General features: G+C 45.5%; 1 long non-coding RNA gene across 1 annotated transcript; it reads left to right on the forward strand.

Moving 5' to 3' along the window:
- The first annotated feature begins 13,715 nt into the window (after positions 1-13,715).
- On the forward strand, positions 13,716-15,167 carry LOC148823299 (uncharacterized). The gene is made up of 2 exons (XR_016093715.1): positions 13,716-13,778; positions 14,854-15,167. It is a non-coding gene; the product is annotated as an uncharacterized LOC148823299 (long non-coding RNA).
- Positions 15,168-15,775: the final 608 nt, after the last annotated feature.

The following is a 15,775-nucleotide window of genomic DNA, read 5'->3' on the forward strand; positions in this document are numbered from 1 at the left end:
AGGCTGTTTTCTCGGCGTTTTATTGAGGCCTAATAGCTACGTGGTCTGTCCCTCGTTGCTGCCCCCATGTCCTGCTCCGCCTGCTCAGTGCTGTTTGTGTCGGCTGGTTGTTTGTTTGGGGGGACCTTGGCTGGTGGGGGGGGGGGGGGTGTTGGCGGCCCAGAGGGGTACAGAGAGGGGATCTGCCTGCCCACCGCAGGACCTCCGAGTCTTTTTCCCAGCCTGTCTCCAGACAGAGAGGCAGAGAGGCAGACCTGGTGTGCTGGAGCTTGCCTGTGAAGCCAGAAGAAACCTGTGTTAAAAGTGAGCCGGACCAATGTGTTTCTGTAACGGCTGTGGCTAAGAGAACAAGCTGAGAGGACAATGTTCTGCTCGTTGTGTTCTGCTCGAGAGGCTGTAAATACACAAGCAATGGCAGCCACTCTCCTACGGCGATGGCTCTGTAGCTGTTTCAGTGGGGCAGCAGAGGCTCGGCTGGTGTGAAGAGCAGACAGAAGACAGTGGGCAGAGCCAGGCTGGCCGGGCGGGAGAGAGATCCAGTAGGAATAGCCGCACACTGGAGTAGACGCTGGGGTCGGGCCACCTCTATTCCAACTCAACACTTAGTCCCCTTTGGCTTCTGCCAGTGTGCAGCCGGGGGGAGTGCAGACAGCTGCAGGTCTATGCACCCATTGACCTCTACTCGTCTGCAAGTCCTCTTCTCCCTTCTCCCCTGTTATATCAAGGCCTGGGAGATTCCCAGCAGAGAAGTGAGGAGACGCTCTGATGAACGAATCCAGATCACAGTCTTGCTTTAGGAGGCTGTGAGAGATCCCCCTTTCTGATAGCGTGGCAAGGGGTCTCCACATGACAGCAGTGGCAAGAGCCTCACACGGTCGATTCCCGGTGGCCAGGTGCCCTCACTGACCGTCTTCCTTTTTCACCAGCGACCCGGAAAACGACCGAGGCTGCTACCAATATTATCCCACGGTAGTCTTTCTCGGATTTGTTGTACCGCACGAAAAATGGCCACTGCTGCTCACTCAGAAGCTGTCCCACCACTGTTAGACCTGCTGCTGCTCACAAGAGCCCCTCTGAGAATCTAAGTGGCAGAGGGGCTCTGTCTTCTCTGGAATTAGAGCTGGCAGTGCCATATGATGTTCCCATCCAGAGAAGCTCCTCTTGACTAAATGGAAATGCATCCTAAAAGACAAAAGCTGACCTCCAGGAACAATCGCCTCACTTTTTGACGTCCATTGCCCTTCCCTGCTTTGTGTCCATTCACCGTGTGGTTTTTGGAGAGGCATTAAAGACTCAGATGGATGTTGACAGACTGGAGAGGAACAGAAGAGCAAGAGCTAGGCAGAGCTACGCACAAATCTGTGATTTGCATTTTGCTAAAGTGATGCGCTGACCTCTAGGATTTACATGGGAGACTCCTGACTAACACTCTGTCCTGTATTCAAGGTCTCTTTGTCCGTCAGGCCTGGAGTGCATTTTCAGTAGGAGCGTTTGTCTTGATGTTCTGTAATAATTACACTCTAGTTCTCAATTACCCTGATGCCCTTTCATTTTTAAGGTCCATTGTGCTTAAAGTTTTATTCGATAACTCTCTTGTCCCAGGATGCCAGCTTTTTGGGTTTAGTGTGTCTCTACTGAGAATTGTGTAATGCTGTTAAGAACACTTCTCTCACCAGAAGGTATTAGTCTGGTCTGCAACTTCACAAATTCATTAAAGAAAGCCTTTCTGTATTTTACTCACAATACCCCATATTACATTTCTGGGAAGTTCGCAGCTAGTGCTTTTCTTCCTGAAAGGCCCCTCGCTGGTTTGTTTCATTTAGAAAATGCAGGCCTTGCAATCTTTTTCTCACATTTACTGGGTTTAATCCATGTGCAATCTGCTTACTGGACAAAAGTAAGAGTTGTGAAACTTTAAATCCACATTAGTGTAAAACAATACTAGTGCCATTGTGTTCAGGAACAAAACGAACATTTAACAAAACCAGTCAATAGTCAGTTTAAGGAAATGGCCGTTACTTTCTTGTGCCTGTTGAGGCATGTTGGGCCCAGTTCTCGTCAGGTCTGAACGGAGTACTTAACTACTAACAACTCTCCTCAAAAACAATTGCTCATCCAGCAGATTTGTGCTTCTAGAGTAATAATCTCTTGAATTTATTGAACTAAGCGCTTTTCAGTCTGCATTTAACCAGGAGGGAGCAACTCAACTGTTTTTTTTCTTTTGTGCAAAACAAGAAGATGCAAAAATGAGGTGGATTCATTAGACTCTGGCAAAGTCAGGGCACTAAACAGACTAATAAAATCAAACACATTCCTTAATGGCAAAAATTTCTCTTGGCATGAATTATGAAAAAAACATAACCAAGCAATCAACATCTACTATGTCTTCAAACCTGGAAGAAGGTTTTAATACAGTTTTTTTTACAGCTCTTGCAGGTTCCATACATTCACTTTTGGGAAGCGATTGAAAAAGCACTCTGAATACTAGAGCATGCATGGTAAAACTGGACGCAGAGAATCCCTATCAGTTAGCCAGCCTCCGGTTATACTATTGGTAAAGATTCAGAACCTGTTGACTCATCGGGGTAGTAAAGCACATGTCCACGACAGTGTGTCAGTCTAAAATGACACACAGCGTAGAAAAATGCAAACACAGCAAATTGTGCTCAATGCAGAGTCAGGCAACAGCCTGCATCCCCCCCCACATGACTCAGGAAGTATCACACACTCCAAAAGACAAGCACCACATGAGCTTAGAGAGCTATATTGAGGGCTATGAAAACACAGCTCCACTCTTCCTGTACATGCACTGCTCTGCTGCTGTATGCCAGCTAGTTCAAAAGTCACTGAGTGCTGATGAGGCACTGTTTCAGGTCAGGACAAGTGGTTGAGCTGAGAGCATGTCTCCTCTGTCTCCCATGCGCAGTCTTCATCTTAAATTAAAAAGTACAGCTTTTTTATATTCCAGCCAAGGCTGCCATGCTATTCCTCAGAGCCTGATGCCTGGGATATCTGACTGACCTACTTCTCTTAATTGTAAATGCCTGATGTGATTGTGGTCATCTGCACCAGTAAGTGGTTAGCACTTGCTGCTCCAGATACCCTTCTGGAAGCACATCAATCATCAACAAGCCCCCTGTAGAAAACATGCTACGGGACTTTGCAGTGTACAGTGCGACAAGCAGGTGGCATGTTTCTCCCAGTCTCATTTCCTCTGGCCCACAACGACAGCGACGTAGGGCTCAGACCCACCCGGGCTGTGGCTTTGAAAGCGCAGGGCCACCACAGAATCAGGCCTCCAGTCCTCGTTTAGCAATTAAACGAATCCACCTGGCGCCTAAATCTTGTAGAACATCACAAACAATTCTTGCATTAACGTGCTCCTTCGTCTCGGCAACAAAAGTCATTTTGTTGACAAATGGAGTAGGAGGAGCAGCTGCTGGGATGGAGGTGTTGTCATATTGTGACACACAGCCACATGCCTCCTGCTATTCCCTGTCCATCCCTGCTCCGTGAAGCAGACGTGTGGGCAAACAGACGTGTGCTGCTGTAGGACATGAACACAGGCATCTGCAAAGAAGGAGGGTTCTCTGTTTGGGCACAGCAAGACAGCAAGATGAAGAACCGAATTCAAAGCCAGTGTAAAGATGCCCATAGCCCTGGAAAAGGAAGTTAAAGCTTCCTGTGTGGGTAACATTTCTTCGTCGATTACTTGTTCGTTTTTTTTTTAAAAGATCTGGCTCAGCGAGATTCCCCAGCTCGAAGTGCCTGTAACTTAAAACCAAATGGATCTGGCTGAATCAGAAAGTTCATTATTGTGAAAGATCGACTTTGCAAGGTGTTGATCACCAGAGTTGGCAGCTAGGCTGTATTCTCACATTAGGGTTCAGTGACACCAGCTTTTGCTGTTGGGGTGTTGTTTTTCAAGTCATGGTGAAAGGCCAGCGTCTCTATGAAAGTGAGAACTTACACGAACAGGTTCCCGTGCCAACCTGTTTCCACTGCACACAGCTTCAGCTCCCCTGAGCGAGGGGATACAATGCTGACCGTCTTGGACGAAGAGTGAAGGAAGCAGTCATTTCCTGGTTACACCTAGCCTGCTTCCTCAGAGGGGAGTTTAGGCCCGTTGTGCCCAGGAGTATTGAAATGTTCAGCACTTTGTGAGTTTTATAGCACTCCCCTTTCATCTCCCCCGGTCTCACTTGCTCCTGCCTTTGTGTATAGTATCAACATTGATTGCGCCAGTAAGAGCTGGTGGCTCATGCATCCTGTGTCACACTGCACCACTTACATCCAAAATTTATGACCATATTAAACTGGAAAACTCCTTTCTGGTCAAGGTCACGCGAACTTGTAACTCAACGTCATCCGGATATGTGTGAGCAGGGAGCAGCGTCAGAGTGCTTTGGCTGCAAAAAGTAGGGTTTCATTCCACTCTGCAAAGAAAGGAAAAAACACGACATTTTGGCTCGGGGTCTGAGGTGTCACAGCTGAAGAAGACTTAAAACCTGAACTGTTGTTTTTCCATTCTGCTTTTCAACGTGAAATTAACTTCTTACCCCTTATCATTTGATTCAATAACTTTGACAACCATTCTGATTTTTCCATTTTCCCTTGAAGTTCTCTTTCATTATTTAGCACGAGTGAAGTTACAACCATGTGGTTTTGAGACACGCTGACTCGGCATTAACTAACCAGTTTAAAATGTCCAGCTAAGCTGGTAGAGATATCGTAACAATTTTCCCAACAATGTAAACAATGTTCACCGTCAGCACTTGTTAATCAGGCCCTGTCAGATTGTCATCGATTCTGCTCTTTCTACTGTACAGGGGATCTTTAAGAGTTTCAGATTGGAGGACCTCGTTTCAAGAAACCCTTCTCAAAAATGAGCTCCCAATTATATTTTCATAGACAAATACCCTGAATAATTATTGTGGATTACACGCAGGATTGCAGGTCAGCAGATCCACTGTAAGCCGTGACTGAGCAGGCCCTCTGTGTGAGAGTTTCCTTGGTCTCTACAAACCGCCTGGACAGAATCCAAGGTCCTGCAGGTGTTTCTAAACCCCAATTTCAAACCCCACCCTGCATGGTTGAAAATTCAAGAATGAATCACAATGTGACGCTGTCAGTTTCTGAAGATGACACCGCGAGACCACGACCACCAGTTCCCGACCAGCTGTGTACACTGTATATCATGAACAAAAATTATTCAGGCTGTGCCCCATTTCAGATTCTTTCGTAATCTATCCTTCTGCAAATGTGGCAAAAGAAAAAACATACCCTGCAATCACAAATGTGATTTTGCCTCATGGACTACGTAACATTTCATTTCAACCTTAAAAATTCTTTACATTTAAAAATGATCTTTCATCCCAAAGGGCCCTGCATTGCTTTGCATATAGACGAGGCCCCCATTCACCTTTCACTGGAGTGCAGCCACACCTGGGAGACACACAGCGGCCATTCTGCACCAGCAGCCCCACTGCCCAGAAGGCCAGGGGGAGGAGAGAGACACTGATGCACCAGCTGAAGTAAGAGGGGACTTGGGGCAGGCCAGACTGTCCAATCCCATTATGGAGCTGAGCCAGGACACCAGAGTTAGTACACCCCTACTCTCGCGTGCAGCCAATGAATCTTTGATAAACAGGCAGTCCGAACCCCAGTTTAACATCTCATCCAAAGCACAGCACCTCCTCCAGCACAGCACCCACAGTCTGCGCACTGGAGCGCCGGTTGGGAAGGGTTTGTCCAGGAGGAAGCGCGCCACCTACTGGTCCACCAGCACAACTTCCAGCAGCCACCTGGTCCTCCTCAGAGGTCTCCCACCCCAGTACCAGCCAGGCCCAGCATCTTGATGTGGGAAAAAGTGTAATCATGAAAATATTAAAAGGCGGAAAAACTGAAGTAACTGCGATTTCTGCATCACTTCTCTGCAGGCGTGAAAGTTTTTTTTATGGCATTCATGCTCACGGCACTATCGGCGGTGGTTTAGTTGATGCAGTGAGCAAGGCAAAACTGCTTGAAACGGACACACCAAGAGGGAGGCCAGCTTTGAAAAGAGATTCTCTGAAAAGAGAGGCGCTATACAGTACGTGTACAATCACTCCTTTAATTAAAAAGGTGATAACCGCACTCATCCTGCAGGGTATATAAAAAATCTCAGGGTATTATTTTAGCTCATCAGGGTTTGACAGACCATCCCTGCTTGCCCGAGAAAAGCAAATTTAGAAATTGTTTATGATTTCCGAATGTGAGCTGGGGAGCAGGCAGTGGAATTTCTGTCGCAGAAGTGTGTAGTGCCTGCTCGTCTGACGCCAGAGGAACAAAGTGAGCACTGTGCTAGCTGTTCTCTGTTTTCTCTCTGAAGTATCAGCGTCCAAAGTACTTGACAACCGTGGCAGGCTGGGAACCAATCAGGATCCACGCAGCGGCACTGTGCTGTGTGTAGAATCTGCAGGCTGTCGCTGCTCCAAAGCCCCGGGTGTCCGATTGCATAAGGACCAAGAAGAAAAAAAAACATTTTTTAATGCATGACAAGAAAAAGAGGTTTCACCACCTTGGTCGTTGGATAATAAGAAAAAAAGAGAAATAAGTGAGGCCCATTCGTTACCAGTCCGTAACTTTGGAGAGCGCTAGGGAGGAAAAGGGGACCGTCTCTACACAAAAGGCTGAATTCAAAACTGAATAAAGGACCTGGAGGAAGAAGGGCAGTTATCTAACAGAGCTGTTTGCGAAGGGAGGAGTTAAGGAGAGAGGAAGAAAGACGCAGGGTTGGTTTAGTCCAGATCTGGCCAGTTCTAAAGACCTGCTGTTGTGGTTTTTTTTTCCTTTGCTGATTTATCAGATCTTTGCTGTTAAGCTGTGCATCTTTGACACACAACACGCACCCAGTTTTGCCGCAGGGGTACCCCGAGACAGAACCCACTTTCTGATGGGAAGCTTGGTTTGTGACCCCAAAATCGCAAGCACCCAACTTAGAGCTTTGTGCATTTTTGTCTGCTCCCAGGTGCCGGAGTGGGAAACATGGGATTTGACACGCAGCTTGTGTGCTTCCATTCCATTTTGGCTCAGGAGGAGAAATGCCTTCTGCTAGAGAGGTAAACCTCAAAGGCAGCTCTTTGCCTACTGTTGGAAACACGTTCAGAAGGCGGAAAGGGGAAAAAGGCAGTGTGGAAAGGCCTTGGGCATGTGAGGAACTGACAAGGCACTGGCGGCTCTGTGCGTTTGTGCATCTCCCCCTTCCGAAGGCAGAGAGATGAGGCAGTCCTCATGCTTCGCTCTGCCGATCCGAAGGGAGTGCCGGAGCGGGGCTCTCCTCGTTATATAATGTGTGCCGTGACTGGAAGCCCCCGCGCAGCAGCGGGAGAGGAGCTTGGGATCTCTCCGCAGAGAACAGCGGCCCCCCGACTCCGGCTGCTGCCCCCTCCGCGGGAGCTCTGCATCTGGGAACGGGGGAGGGTGGAGATTGGCGCTCAGACGGAAGACCGGCTTGCCCGCGGGGAGGGGAAGAGAGACGACGAAACCTGAAGAAAGGCTGAATTTTAACCCGTTCCAAAGCAAAACCCCACAGCGTTTACACAAAGGCATGAGCCTAGGTTGTGGTGACGCCAATGCTGAACAATGAGCGCACCTTCCTTTACATCTAGAATCCCAACTCTTCTCCTCTCCACTCTCCGCCTGCCCCCCCAGCCTCTAATTTGGAGGAGGAGGAGGAGGAGGACTCCTGCTGTCCTGCAAACACACTGGTCAAGACAACTGTCCCGGCCTCCTAACTCATGCTGCAAGAGAGCAGCTCTCATTAATAACACAAAAGGCACTCCCAGAGCCTGATTCTGGGTCACAGTAAAATAAAAAGCTTTGTGTTGAGGAAATTAGCGTTCATAACTCATAAAATAGTAGCTGCAGACATGTCCCTGTCTGAACTTGCTCTAGCAAGGATACCCTCCTTGTTACTCCACAAAACATTCTCCCCAGTGTTCAGTGCCATGTGCAGAGAGACGTGTTCACTGGATTTCTTTTTCTGTTAGCACAGAGCGTACCTCTGCACCACACAATCAGCACAGTACATTGCCACATCACATGTCTTAAAATTTGAATGATTATTTTTATACACATATTCCTAAAGATGCAGCTGTTTCTCCAGCTCTGCTATAGATCTGTATTCTTGCACAACCTGACTGAAGGAGGCTGGCCAAAATTTACTATACATTTTCACTACACTTAATTCTTGGATGTAGTTATTTCCCAGTGAAATGCAATTTAAAAAAGCCCTTCGCATGTAGACCTCATGTGTCATCACTGGGTATCAGGTATCGGATTCCACTAAGTCTTTTGTCTGAACTCTTTTGATTTTTCTTCTGGCTCACTTCAATAATAATCAGATTTGAAATATTTAAAAAAATATTTTGTTTTAAGGTCCAGTTGAAATGTGGCTGCGGCTGATCTTCACGCACGTCATAACAACGATCGGTTTGGCAGTTTTGACACAGAATGAACATGGTTTCAAATCCAGTGCATCTGAAATCATGTAAAATCAAGTGCAAACCGTTCACTTGTACTTTCCTAGGCTCCAGAGTTTTGAGACGACAGATGCTGTGAAAGTCTCTATCTGGCACTAGCCTTGCTGCCTGCCCACTCAAATATCACGCCTATGTCCTTGTTTCGAGTAATAATTATAATAATAATTGCTTACACTTATATAGCGCTTTTCTGGACACTCCACTCAAAGCGCTTTACAGGTAATGGGGTATCCCCTCCACCAGCACCAGTGTGCAGTACCAACTCAGGAAGAAACTCTCTTTCACCTTGTGTATCAGCTTGAAAGCCATGGAGGTTATCTGACTCTTTAGTTTAGGGGGGAACTCTTCTTGACCAGTCTGTCGGATGACTCGTGGCATTGATGAGATAGATCAATATTCACGAGATGGCGGGGGGGGGGGGGCTGAGCGTGTCTCTGAGCTGAGGTTTTAAATCATCAACACAGAAGAAGTGGTCCTTCATTGAAAGTGAGGATCCTTTCGCCACAAAAGTGAATGAACTGGGTGCCGTTTGGTCTCTTGTGAGATAAGGAAGAATGGTCCCATTGACAACAGATAAACAATACCAACAGAGCAAGCTCATTGTTTCCACATTAAATACCTAATGTATCTTGTGACTGCGAGAACAGGGTGCATGTTCTGTTCTTCTTGGCTCACAAAAGAATTTCCAGCAGGCCTTTGCATTTTTATGGTTTCAATGCCCTCATGCATTTAAAATATCATTTCTGACTGATTCTTACTTTCAGGTACATGTGCATACACAACCTCCGGCAGGAATATTGAATCCCTTTATGAGATAGATGGCCTGCGAGTGGCAGCTCTGTTTTATCTACGTATGGTTCTTATGATGAAATCGGTAATTCAATTCTTGCTGAGCAGCAGTCAGCAAGTCAAATGCAAATCCAAGAAGAAAACATCAGAGAATCTCACGCAACAGAGACTGCAGGAAGACTGGAGGAACAAAATATTAAAAACAGAAAGTACAGACTACTTTAAATTCTGAGTTTTGAAGTGCAGAGGGTTCAGGCTGAAGGTTGTCAAAGAAAGCAAAAACAAAACAGTTTTCCAAAGTGTATTTTGTAGCCATCCCATTTTATAAACCAGAGTAGACCCGAAACCAAAGCCACAATACAGTAACACCAGTCTTCACCCATTACAACCGTGTATTGAACACTACAGTGCTCTCCAACAGAAGAAAGACTGTCTCACAAACAGCTTGAACAGCCGTCTCAACTCCTCTTGCTCTTATCACTCTGGGGACAGGAGCCCCAGTTCCTGCAATAGAAAGTAAAGCCACTGATCTCCCTGTTCTGTAGGAGCTCAAAACTCACAGGGGCAGAGGCTGGTGACCTCTGACTCTTCTGGAACTCTGAGCTGATGGGATGGATCAGAGGGCGAACGAGTGTGTCGTGATGGACGAGCCCCAGTTTGCAATGAAGAGGGAGAGCTGGGCATGTCGGCTGTTTCAAACCACCGAGAAACCATCGGTGAAATGAAAGGACCCCCCCAGTCACGGACCAACAGACTTGCCGCAAAGGACGCCACGCTGATCTCTGTCTCACGCAAGCGAACGCTTGTCCCGGAGCGGAGCTCACTCTATTAATCTTGGGATCTCACACCGTAGAGACAGAGAAGCTTAGCTGAGCTTTCATTTGTGCAATAAGGAATAATTTCACACACCAGCCCGTAAAGCCTTTTGATACGACACTGTAAGACCTTGTTCACGTCACTGTGCTGCTGTGGGAATGGTGCTCTTAAAGTGATTTAATCCCTCGCAAAAATAAGTAACACAAAGATGCGAAGGTCACCGAACGTGAGTGCTGATCTGCAGGCATCTGATTTGTGACATTCTTTCCCTGTGGTCGTTTAATTGTCCGGGTTGTCGAGTTTGTAGTCCAAAACAAAACTCCTCAGTATAAAGAGGGGAGCGTGACATTAATACTCTCAGTAGCTGGAGAAGCCATATGGTAAACTGGCTCAAGCTCACCATGAGTACAGAGACATTGTTTTAAGTCTTGGTAGTTCTTTCTTTTCGGAAAATGACATTACCGTCAACCTTTAAAAACATGCCACTATCACAGAGACACGTATAACTTACCCAGCGTAGTTTGTTTGGGGACTGACTTCACACCTAAATGTCGACAAACACAGGTAACACAATAAGCTATAAACATAACACAGGAATCACTGAGCATGACAATGCTACCTATAAAAAAGACTTGTGGTGTGCTCCTTTTCATTTTATTAACAATGAGGAGAGGCAATTAAAAAGAGAAGGATATGATATATTACTTAAAGGTACAGAGTTCAATTCAAGAGATGTTGTGTTAAAACTAGCACAATGCCCTAGAAGACCATGAGAAGACCTGATTCAAGCACTCAAAACCCTCAAAGTCACTGACAGTTAACCCAGTGGGCTTCTTCAGAATCCGTTTTAAACAGAAACCAGAGGACACAAGTGGAATATATGTGATAGTAAATTTAAAACTGAGTACCGGAGACCCACAAAACACAATAGGTGGTGGGAGTTTGGAACTAACTACTCATGTTGTTGAAGTCAAAACCCCAGCTTCTTCCAAGAAATAGCTGCATAAGATTCTTAAAAAACTTAGCTAACAGCATCCAAATTATAGAATGACCTCCTCTGGTTTGTAACCTCTATTATGTTGCTAGGTTTTATGAATCAACAGAATTTACAGTCACCACCACCCTATACACAAACAAGTACAAAATTGTTGATCGCTGACTTTGTGGCTGAGCCTTCGATGTGAGCATTGTGTGGGAAGTAAGAGGCTTATAGGAGTCTTGAAACTGGACTGTGCTTCTGAGAGGATTAACAAAATACACACCCTTTTTCAAGGAAATGGTTGAGTTATTTTAATATATGACACATAGAGTATCAAAGCGCATAACACTACCTCTCTGGTTAAAAGCACTGGCTGGGTGTAGAGAGCAGGGTACACAATTCTGAAAAGTTCTTCTAGCACTATAACAGAGTAACATAACCTCACAATCACAACTGAGATACACAGTCATAACCGAAAATTCTTTCTTGTAAACAATACCAACAGAGCAAGCTTGTTTGAGGCCACTTTGAGGCCAGTTCATGTAAAGACAAATCAAACCATCAGATATCAGGACTGTTTGCATCACTCCGGTTTTCCGGGAGAATGGGCTGGCCTACACTTACTCAAGAGAGGAAATCTGCTCCTTCCTTTCTATTGGCCTACTTCCATTTCTATTGGCTTTGCTCATTGCACTGTATGTCTCAGCCTGAGATTTGAGGAAGGGCATTCCAGCCTACCTCAAATTTAAATCCAGAGAGCTTGATTGGTGTGACTGACGAATAAGTAACAGTTAGCAAGACATTTAAGGACATTTCCCCAAATATTATCATCTATATTATTATTATTATTATTATTATTATTATTATTATTATTATTACTGTTAGTGGTTCAGATTCTGGAAGGTGCAGGAATTCTAGGATGAGGTTACTTATTGGGGGGAAAAATGTTAGTTTAATCCTGGAATATGTCTTGCTGAGACAGTGCATCTCTGCCTTCATTTCTCTCCTGCTGGCTGCCGAAATCTGTTATCAGCACATTTGACAACGGCCGTTACCTGGACACTGAGAATGGTGGTGATATCTCTATAGGAGTCGAAGCAGTGGCAATGACTCCTGGGTGTGTCCATTCCAGTCCCCAGTCCCACCCCTGGTTTCTCCTGGCCCGGCCACGCCCATGTGTGGCTGGTGCTAGAAGTCCTTTTGCCAGGGAGATCCCACCTAATGGAATGCCAAGTGACTGTGTTGTGAATGAGCTAGTTTACTGTGGCCTCTTCCCCTTCTACCACAGGCTCAGCCATGCTGTCATCTGAATTCAAATGCAAAGTCCAAACCTTGAGGTGGGCCAACCACAGCGATTAAACCCTTAGAGAACACTCACGTCTGCTACACATGACCGCTACACACTGAGGAAGTATCCTCTAATAATTACAGATCATGGCTATTCTACAACATAAGAACATAATAAATGTTACGAATGAGAAGCAGCTCTTTGGCTCGTCAAGCCTGTGTGTTAGTTAGTAGCTTCTGTGCTCAAAAATGCAGTTTCACAACATGAGTATGGTTTTTATTGTGTTTACAGCACAGGGAAAGGAAGGACGGTACTGAAAACCGTTGTCGCTCACTCAAAAAGCAGCTCTGTGAATAATGAACTCCGCAATGTGAATCAGGCGCCTTCTTGACTTGAATGAGCTATCTGACTGTGCCAATGTCCCTCTGGAAAAAGACGCTCTGTGAATTCTTTGGAAGTGGCTGGTTATCGCATGAAGAGGAGTGCAGAGCACAAGTACGCAGGTACAGCTGTTCATTAAAAACCCAGGTCAGTGAAGGGGGAGACAATGAACTGTCACACCTGGGGGAAAAATATGTGACGAAATATATAATAACATACATATAAACTATTCCCAAGCATGGCTGCACAAGCTCAGCGCCTTGCACTTAACACCTCTTTCTTCCTTCTTTTACAGCATGCTGTGCCCAGGAATTCCCCGCGATCACCTTAAGCAGCAGGAAAACAGTGGTCTTCAGGCAGCTTCAAGGCTTTTAACCACGAACAGACAATGAAACAGAGAGGGCACTCAGCTGTCGAGATCGCCCTTCACAATTGACCGCCTCAAAATATGAAAAAGACAGGACGAAGCAGGGCCTGTTTCCGAGATCATTAACCTCCTGCTATTATTACGTTGTTTTTCGTTCCTTCGGTATGACTCACCTACAGTATTGCGCCTCAAGGGCATTTCAGTTTTCTCTAGATGTGCTTTCCGACCGACGCTCCACGCCTGCAGAGATGTTTGCGCAACTGAATTACGGGCAATTACAGCACGTGAAGGGACTGGTACAGACCCAGGACTGTGCATGCACTAATCAGTCACGGGCGGGAACCGGGCTAATTCTTTTTTACTAATAATAAATCCTACCTGAAGATTTGAAAGTGCAGTTTAAAAATGAACCATTTCCAATAGTTCTAAAGCATCCGTGTAGAGTTGCTTTATATAATCTGTATGTGCATCAATTCTGTACGCACTGGTTTGCAGGGATCTCAGGTATTTTCCATTGGTCTACTTTTTTCACTCAGTGTTTTTCCTTGTGTGCCCATGCATGCTTTTTCTGACTGCTTAATCCAGCACTGGGTTGCAGGAGAGCCGGAGCTTATCCCAGCAAGCGACAGACACAAGGTAGGGTGCACCCCGGGCCTTCTTAAAGGTAAAACACAATTCAACAGCAATCTTCCACTGAAATAGTAGACACTGTGTTTCAAGCTCACAGCAGGTATCGTTTACCTCAAGTTGTTGTGATCAGACTTTTTTTTAAATACCAGACAATTTGAATTAATGACTGACAACTGGTAAGCTTGGTTTCTCTTCACCCAAACCCAGCTGTACTTGTAGCAGCGTTGAGTGTTCCAATAGTATAAAACCCTAATAGAGGCTTTGAGGAAATTGCTGATACTGATATCACATCTATATAACTCTTGATTGTGTCTAAGATGTCTAAGACTACATATATTTAATTGATCCCTTACTCTACATCCGGCCGATTCTAAATAAGGATTTTTTTGAGAGAGCCCTTATCATGTTAGAATCCTGTTCCCATAATGTCAATTTAAGCGTGATGAATTTTAACAAGAATACTTCATTCCAGCTCGTACAAAATGTATTACAAGCAGGTGTTCTCTAACATCTGTGATCTGCGATACTGTCAAGTCACTGACAGGAGAACTAGGGATTCTTGTTTTGAAGCTTTAGTAAGCACTTCTGAAACAGCACTGCTCTCAGACTAGAGTTCCTGCAAGGTTAACAGGAGAAGGATGATGTGGGTCTGCCTCAGATGAAGAAAGTAAAGAGTTCTGTTTCTACTAAAACAGTTTTCTGATTAAACCATTAGTCGCTGCAGACATCTGAACTATATTAGACATGCCCTGCTAAAGTTCACTTAGCATAACCAAGCACTCCTCATGCATTTCAGATCCTTTAATTTAATTTCCCATCGCAGCTTTCTGGGCCTGAGTCAAACAGGGCACCCTATTTTAAAAAGGGGTGCTCTGTTTTTTGGTTGCAGGCCACCTTTCTCCCAGACCAACAACAAAAAAGAGGCCAGGTATAGTACCATTCCTGTCCAGACAGGTTTTGTGTCAGACACCATGAGAAGGAATAAGTGAGGTTTATTCTCTCGTGCCGGAATTCTGAAACCTTAAAATGGGTCACCTGCCTATTGAATTCTGTCCTTATCTCTGTCCTGATTTGCTTGCAGCTACAATGGAGTCCCTGGTGTCTCAGCTCTTCCCACAGTAAGACACCTGTGAGACTGAGTGCCATCACCTGAAAGCCATGTTCTCTGGGGAGGCAAGGAGACACAAAGACAGGCTGTGCAAAGGGAGCACCGAGGGCGAGCAGCCCAAGAGCAAGGAGGAAACGAGGCCAAGTGCCCTGGACAACGGTAACCGATACTGACGGACAGAGCTGGTGCTGTTGCTGTTTCAGGACAGTGCTGCTGTTCACAAACAAGGGCACACTGTTTCAATAAAGTCAGAGCCCGCTTGAAACGGGCTGTTTGGAGTTATCCCTGTGCTTTTAATTTCTTCCATTCTCTTTGCCCCAGACCAAATACGTTCACCAAAACAGCTGTGATAGGAGCTCAAATGATATCAAGCTGGGATAAACAGACGTGTGAGTACTGTTTATGTATACAGTATATTTGTAAAAGTTTCCATTGGCAATCATGCAATTTCTGGTAACTGATGAGTGCAAACAGCGCCAGTAGAGGAAACGGAAACCTTCAGTGCTCCCACACTAAGATTATCTCCAAACAAGACCAGAGTTCCCTAGTCCTGGTCCTAGAGGCTCACAATCCTCCTGCTTTCGATTCCAGCTGAACCTAATTACTCAATTGAGGACTAAATTGAACCAACGAGCTGCCTGATTGGAAAAATTTGCAGGTTTTTTTTGTTTTGTTTTCATGTCCGACGTTTGAGACTTTATTTTACTCGGGAGGTGCGATAGTTAAAAAAGACAACTTTTTCCAACATGGCCAAGAGCCAAGAACAGCTCAACATTTCCAATAAATCCTATTAAGTGAATCAAGGGTTTAATTGTGTAGCTGTTGTTAAGCTGGACTGGAACACTATCCGTGCTGGATTCTGATGGGCGGTGGCCAGGGAGTTCCCAGCACACCT

Source organism: Atractosteus spatula, chromosome 11, assembly GCF_055471065.1.
Source record: "Atractosteus spatula isolate fAtrSpa1 chromosome 11, fAtrSpa1.hap1, whole genome shotgun sequence".
Lineage (NCBI taxonomy): Eukaryota > Metazoa > Chordata > Actinopteri > Semionotiformes > Lepisosteidae > Atractosteus > Atractosteus spatula.